This window comes from Phragmites australis, chromosome 10 (assembly GCF_958298935.1).
Source record: "Phragmites australis chromosome 10, lpPhrAust1.1, whole genome shotgun sequence".
In the NCBI taxonomy this organism is placed as follows: domain Eukaryota; kingdom Viridiplantae; phylum Streptophyta; class Magnoliopsida; order Poales; family Poaceae; genus Phragmites; species Phragmites australis.
Window position 1 is genome coordinate 9,683,224 of NC_084930.1, and position 8,176 is coordinate 9,691,399.

The window sequence follows — 8,176 nt, forward strand, 5'->3', positions numbered from 1 at the left end:
GGATTTCGGTTCCAACACATAGGTTCTACCCATATCAGTTCGACACTAGACTCAACACATGCGAACATACATAAAGCATAATTTATTAATTTAGACTCCATTTAATTTGAACAAAGGGTGCAGTATGCTTAGATGCTTTCCTTGCTGCTCTAGGTTTGCTTGATACTTCCTGCACAGAACTCACAGAAATGCGGAAGGTTGGCGTTGTCCTCAATCGCGCTCGCGTCACGCTCCGGATCTTCGTTCACTACTAAAGAACACATGCAATGATGAGCATGAATGACATGCAATGACGGATGCTCCACAGTGTACGGCAACAATGGAGGTGCAATGCTTCATGTTATGGGTTTATAGCTTTAAGGGTTCCCTTAATTTAACTTTATTGTTAAACATTTAATAGTTTATGGATTTAGTTAAGCTTAAACCAAACTCAAATCAAATTAGGAAGTTAACTATGTTTAACATGAGTGTGAGTATTTTTAATGAACAGGGCATAAGATAATGAGATTAACAGAATTGACCTCACCAATTTTGGAGTTACCAACAGTTAATTATGGATTAATAAAATCGTAAACCTATTTTATTAACCAATGAAGTTCTAATACATATTTCATAGCTCCTAGCATTTTTAACATGCATATTATGCTCATACAAACCCAACAAAATTGGTTTCACTATTTTTGGAGTAATATTCTATTTTCTATGCGTTTTATAACTTTCAGCCGAATTACTAGTTGAACCAATATTCAAATTCACAATTTCTGATTTAACTAAGTATTTTAAACCCTACTTCCTTTTTACACCGGGCTTGAGCTAGCTATAGAGATGAAAGGTGGGGCCGGGCTTTTGACCTCGGTCAAGATCGGCCTGGAGGCCATGGCGCGCGGCGCGCTAGCGGGTCGGCCGACTCGGCCACCGCCTTGTCGATGGCGAGCGGCTACCATCAGCTCGCCCGAGGGCACCAAGAGATGGAGCGCGCCGCGGGGAGTCCGTTCGAGGCACTCACGACCGGTGAGCCCGACCGGAGCTGGGCTGGCGGCGGGTGGCCATAGGCGGCGGCGCTCGGTTCGTGCGGATGGTCACGCCGACAATGGGCTAAAACAAAACGAACGTGCGTGAAAGGTAGATGTGTGCGAGGTGAAGCTCACCATGTGCTTTGATTGGGCGGAGAAGCTGCGGTGAGGCAGGTCGACGGTGAGCGGCAGAGGAACACGCCGACGTAGGGAAGATGGCATCTGCACGCTCGATTCGATCGGAAAGGAGAGGAATCCGGTGGGAGAAGCTTGGGGCACCTTCGACGGCCTACCTTGGTGCTTCTCTTGGCTCAGGCTCGACGGATTGGCAACGGGCGCGACGGATTTGGCGTCAGCGCGGCGTTGTGCTCTGCTCTGCTTTGCTCTGTGCTGGGTGATCGAGTGAGAGAAAGAGAGAGAGAGTGGGCAAGGGATAAGGGCGATCGACGCCCTGGAAGGTGCTCGTCCCTCGTGACTTGATTGTCGGCCACAAAAGTCCACAACGGCAACTGCCCTTCGTAGTCATCAAAACCGGCGGTGAGAGGCAGAGAGAAAGAGAGGGGATGACGGGTGGGGCATGGTGAACAATGACCACCGAAGAAAATACCCCCACCACTTCTTTAATCCAAAAGAAAACTTTCCTATGGTCCAAAAATTATGGGACAAATTTTATGTGAAACTATGATTCACTTGCAATTCATTTTGACTTGTTTGACCCCAATTGCCTAAGCCAATTTTCAATTAAAATTCTCCAAAATGCAAACTTTATAACTTGTGGTAGTTTTATGCCTTCAAAGTAATTCCCAAAAAATTAGAAAAATTCATTTATATTCTTCACATGACATGAGCTAATTTCTAAAATTATTTTTAGCCCTATGTTTCATAGTAACTTTGTGAGGTGCTTCACAACGCATGAATTAATATTGATTTTAACAGTTTATGTTTAACTTTAATTTCATGCCAAAACTTCCTCAAACAATAAACATGATGCTAATAATACTCATCGTGCTTAATGACATGCTTAAGCAATTTGGCCTGTCACACATCTCATCTTTGTGAAAGACCATAAAAGATATAATTAGAAATTATGTATAGTTAGCTAGGTTTATATTTAAAAAATATGTGCTGCTAGTGTATATAGAACAATATGTTTTGAAGGCATAACAATGTTCTTATGTGTTATTATTATGTAGGTATATTTACTGTAGTTTATGTCTGCGTATACCTCTAGTTACAATTAAAAAATAGTAGAGTTATAATCCGCGAGATAGAGATTTACAACCAGACGTAAATAAATAAAAAATTGAGTTGTAATTGCGTTATGGATGAATGTAACTCCTAACAAATTTCTTGTCTAATGATGTACAACTTAAAGAACGTGATTGTAATCGTAGTACAATCTAAAATGTAACTACGGTCTTTATATATATATATATATATTATAATTGATCGTAACTCGTTAGCTTCTTGAGTTGTAGTCAGGAAGCAGAATGGTTTCTCAGGGGAGAAGGGTCACACAGATATTTTTTTCAAGAAAATCCATTTGTGACACTTTATACATACGGATTTTTAAAAAAACCTTCTGCGACTCTTAATACGCATAGACGGATTTTTATATGTAACTATATTACATACGTATATTTTATTTAAATCTATCTAGCTTTATTATAGATGGAGTTGTAACCGTCTGTAACAAGCTCGATATCATAAGATACTTTTATAGAGACGAAATTTATAACTAGTTATGATAAAATTTAAAATCCCATGCTCATGCTCGAGCTCTCATTGGCAGCTACTCGCGTGCGGTCGACGGCGAGCGCACAGTAGCACAGACGCGTAGTGGAGTGGCGGGTGGAGGAGGGTGAGCTGCGGAGGGAGATGGGAACATGGGGCAAGACTAGAGAGAGGGTTGCTTTGGTGGGCGACTTTGGCTCAGCGGGCACACAGACGGAGGGAGCTTTGGGTTCTGCACACGGAGAGATCGAGAGGGTTCTTGCTTAATCGATGAGGAAAGAGGTTCAGAGCTCTTCATGCTTCTTTTAGAGCAATTTTTAGAGTTTGCTACCGGGGATAAACTACCATATCGTCTAAATAAAGATCAAACTTGCTTATGTAAGTGTATAGATGTATTTTCCTTCCTCTTTTTTTTTTTTGAATGTTATTACTTCTGAAAAAATGGATTGCTCATAAACATTAAGCCAATAGAATCAAGGGTACGGTGATAATAATGGACGAACACCTGGGATTAGACATTCAAGAGATTAAACTTTTAGTATCTGAGTTAAAAATACGCTTGTGACTGAGTTTTATTGATAGCTAAAGACTAATTTCTTGCATTGAGGTTAACGTGTAACATTTATCAACTGAAAATCTCCTAGGTGGTAAAATTAAAACTACAGGAAAATACGCTTATATTTTGGGTGAAAAGATATTTGGAAACTGTCGCATCAACATTAGTGCCAGGATTCAATGTTAAATCCACTATTTTCCTATGGTACCATGATTTTTCCTAAAGACTAATTTCTTGCATTTGGTTTGTTGAGTTTTGGATTGTTTGAGTTTGATTTAATCATTTTGATTATAGATTAATTGGAGTTAGAGTTGGAGAAATGTATTTACTTGTCTTATAGTTTATAGGTGATGTATACAACTTGATGGTCGACAGTAGTTGATCGGGGTTAAACAAGTGCTTGATATCGGACGATCGATAAGGTCGGGCGGAGTCAAGGATGACACTAGCTGTACACGTGGAGGTAAAGTAAATCATGAATTAGAGGATGAAGACAGCGTGCTGATAGAGTCAAGTGAAAAGGATGTCGGTGCAAGTGACAAGACGGTTTAAGGAATAAAAACGAGAGAGACTTGCCGGTGGTCAAGATCGCAAGATGAAGTACACGTGTTGACATCAGAGCGATTGCTTAAGTTGTAAGCAAATGACGAGTCACGCTTTAAGAAGCGTGCAGAGGGTTTCACGGTTGGACCTCAAAGCTGTGGGAAGATTATAGGAGTATGTGGCACCATCGCGAAGCTTACATCGAGGCGAAACTAAGTCGTGAAGGCGTCGCGGCCGTTTAATGGACGGAGTAAGAAATGGATATAGATCAAAATACTCTCAATGGTAGATAGGAGTGTACTACTAGAGAGGGGTATTTTGGTAATAAATTAGAAAACTTAGAAATCAAGTTTCCTAGGTCACCCATTTAAGAGTTTGAACTAACCACTTGAACCCTTTGTACCACTCGTTTGAGAACCTAGTGCTATGGTTTTAGAGTAGAGGAAGATGAGTGCTTAGCCTGTGTAATATGTGAGAATTTTTGAGAGAAAAAACTTTGTAATCCGTCTAAAATAAGGCTGACCTCTTTGAGTAATGAAGTTTATATTTTTGTATACGCTTGAATTCTCCTCTTCTAGTCTCTCTATTGGTTCTCTTGTAAGTTTTCAAGTTTTTCTTTTTCGGTTGTGTTTTTTTTTCTTTTTGAGATGTAGTTTTTTTTTAATCTTTGTGAAGTAATTCTTTTTGGTACTAGAGGCATGAACGTCCACATACTTATGTATTTGAGAGGGTCTTAAATCTACTTATCTCTAAACTATTAATTTGGATAGTTGACGCTTTGGATAACTGTTTTTTTCTTTATTATTCATTCAAGTTTCAAGTTTTTATTCATAAAGACACATGAAATAATTTTGAATAAAGCCTATGATTCATATTCTATCTGTGGAGTTATGTTGCTTTAAAACTTTTTTCTCACTTTGTTTATCTAAAATGTATGCTTCCGTTTATATGTTTTTTAGGGCGAACATGGTGATGACAAAGAAGACTAAAAGGACAAAGAAGGGATTACGAGGAGACAAAAATGACTAATTTGTGAGAGTGGGGAGAAGTTTTTTTAAATAAGATTAAAACTTTGTTGGAAAGTAGTTGGTTTGTTGAGGGGTGTTTTTTTCTTTTCTCTTATAGGTTTCTTAGCACTAGGAAGGTGCGTCAAACTCAAACTTTTAAAGTGGTATTAGATATTATATTATATTTGTTGCCTCCATGCCATGTTTATGGACTTTAAAAAGATAGAGAATACTCATCTGTGACTCTGCATGCTATGATAACACTAAATAGTTCTCAAATGAGCCCAGCCCTGTAGGTGTAGGACCGTCCATATAACTGGCAAGACCTGATCATTTAGACACACACATTCCATCTTGAACTCCTAATTCCTATATTGCACAAAAGGAATCCTGAGCTCCACAGTACACAGCTGTTAGCATAATCCATTTGCGAACCCCATGTCCAAGTCCTATTCTGCTTCTTTACCTCTTCATCCTAGTATGCTCTTCAGCTTTAGCCATCAGCAGTCAAAATGAAATTGAAAATGACAGACAACCTCTTCTCTGCTTCAAGTCCCTGCTCTTAGATCCAGCCCAAGCCATAACCTCATGGAGCAACACACCTGTCCAGTTTTGCAACTGGCATGGTATCACTTGCAGCGCATGTTCGCCTCGCCTAGTTATTGTGCTGGACCTTGCATCAGAAGGCGTCACAGGTATCACCTTGCATTGCCAACCTCACCTCTCTCAAGCGGCTGCAACTTTCAAGCAATTACTTCCATGGCTCCATACCGCCCGAGTTTGGTCTCCTAACCGAGCTCAGGTACCTCAACCTCAGCATCAACTCTCTCAATGGTGCAATTCCGTCTGCGCTCTCGTCATGCGCCCAACTTCGAGTCCTTGGTCTATGGAACAACTCCCTCCAAGGTGAGATCCCACCTACACTAAGCGAGTGCAAAAATGTTCAAGAGATAAACCTTAGCAATAACAAGCTGCAAGGGAGCATCCCGGCTGCCTTTGTGGTGTTCCCCAAGCTCCAAATCCTGATCATAGCAGCCAACAGTCTACCTGGGTACATACCCTCGTCCTTGGGATGCTCATCTCTAACACATGTTGACCTCGGGAGGAACAGTCTCACCGGTGGAATCCCTGAGTACTTGGCAAATAGCACTGTCCAAGTACAAAGTACTTAGGCTCATGAGCAATAGTCTTACTGGGAAGCTCCCAGAGGCTCTCTTCAATAGCTCATCGCTTACCGGATGGTATCGGGAGCCTTAGCCAGCTGAACGAGCTCCATTTAGAGGAGAACAACTTGAGTGGAAGCATACTTGCTAGCATAGGGCACTGTAGGCAGCTCCAGGCACTAAATCTTTCTCACAATTCACTAGTTGGGGGGATGCCAAGCGAGCTTTTAAAAATTTCTTCACTTTCAATATATTTGGACTTGTCGCACAATCATTTGGTTGGAGAAATACCAGAGGAAGTTGGCAACCTCATTAATCTCAATCTTCTTAAATTCTCAAAAAAATAGTTGTCCAGTAATATCCCATCCAATCTTGGCCAGTGGGTGCTTCTAGAGTCTCTTCAGATGCAAAGCAACTTTCTCGAAGGAAGCATTCCACAGTCTTTCAAGAACTTGGTGGGAATGAAGATGGATCTTTCACAGAACAATCTATCTGGAACAATCCCAGGGTTCCTCACATCTTTGAGTAATCTGCACGTTCTTAATTTATCCTTCAACAATTTTGGAGGAGTAGTTCTAGCAGGTGGTGTTCTTAGCAACGGTGGTGTTGCGTCGAAATACTAGGTTGTGTACAATTATTCCAGCTCTTGGTATACCTCTTTCACTCTTTGCACCACATCGGCCACCTTGAAGAGGAAAGGGAAGTCCTTGGTTCCAAAGATCACAGTACCAATTGTTGTTGTTACTATTATCACTTTATCATGCCTTGTGGCAATTATTAAGACGAAGAGAAAGCAATCAGTGCCACATTTCAAACAATCCAATCAAGGCTTGAAGAGGGTAACATTTCAAGACATTAGAAAAGCATCTAATCAGTTCTCATCTGCGAACTTGATCGGTTCGGGATCATTTGAGACAGTTTATAAAGGTTGTTTGGAGCTTGAGGACAACATAATTGCTATCAAAGTTTTCAATCTTGACATATTTGGAGCAAATAAGAACTTCATTGTGGAGTGTGGAACCCTAAAAAACATACGGCATCGGAATCTACTCAAAATTCTTACCTTATGCTCTTCTGTGGATTTGATTGGGAAATAATTCAAGGCTCTCATGTTCAAGTACATGCACAATGGGAATCTAGAAATGTGGCTACATCCGGAGTTCAGGGACATGGTCAAAGAAAGATTTTAAATTTGAGTCAAATAATTAACATAGCATTGGATGTTACTTTTGCTTTGGAAATCGTGAAAAGTTTGATTGGTCGAATTTTAGTAACAGTCTATTACAATTTGCTTGTGAATTTTATATCTTTAAATTCAGAGATGCGATTGACCTAATTATTATGGAAATAGTTTTGTATGGTTGCCTAGTTTATATAGTAAAATTTTTAGGGCAATCCAAAGGTTGTAGTTTTTTGGCATCTCTTTTAGTGACCTGATACATGTCCGTCCCGAACTGAATTTTGCAAATAAAATGAATATTTGATTAGGGTAATTTAAATTTTGAATTTAGCATCTAAAATCATTCACCCCTCTGATCGAGTATTTTATGTATATTCGATCCTACTGCTTAACAGTAAAACAAGGTGAAGGGATAGGAAAAGGCAAACAAGAACCAAGAAAGTAGCCACTGGAGACATGGAGTTAACTACAGCTATTGAGATCAGAGCATGCATTTCGTTATTCAGCTTCCCCTGTATATATTCAAGCCATTTGTGCTCGTCAAATCTTTCACTACTTTTTCGAATTATTTGGATGTAGTAGCTGATTAGGTGTACTTCTCTACTTGCACAGTATGGAGTATAAAGTTGTCGCCCAGAGGCAGGCATAGTCGCGTAAGAATTAAAATTCCTCATTAGTTGTTGGAAGGATGTACGACAAAAATAAAGAAATACCATTCTACACCTTGGTGTTGATACACCCATCCAGGCTGAACCGAAAAATGATATTTATTGACGATGTAAGCCTTCGACGCTTAGTCATTGCTGAAGAGATTTACTAAATAGTTCTGAATTTCACTAGTCCACTAATCAGTGCAATTTAAATTTCAAATGCTGTTCATACAAAAGCATTCGAAAGAGTTTCAATTTTGAATGAAATTTGACTCCAAAATTATCCAAATTCAACCATAATTGTCTAACAAACATACGATGTCCTGCGGG

The 8,176-nt window shown here is 39.8% G+C and overlaps 1 pseudogene; it reads left to right on the plus strand.

Moving 5' to 3' along the window:
- Window positions 1-926: 926 nt before the first annotated feature.
- On the plus strand, window positions 927-7,352 carry LOC133930080 (LRR receptor-like serine/threonine-protein kinase EFR; annotated as a pseudogene).
- Window positions 7,353-8,176: the final 824 nt, after the last annotated feature.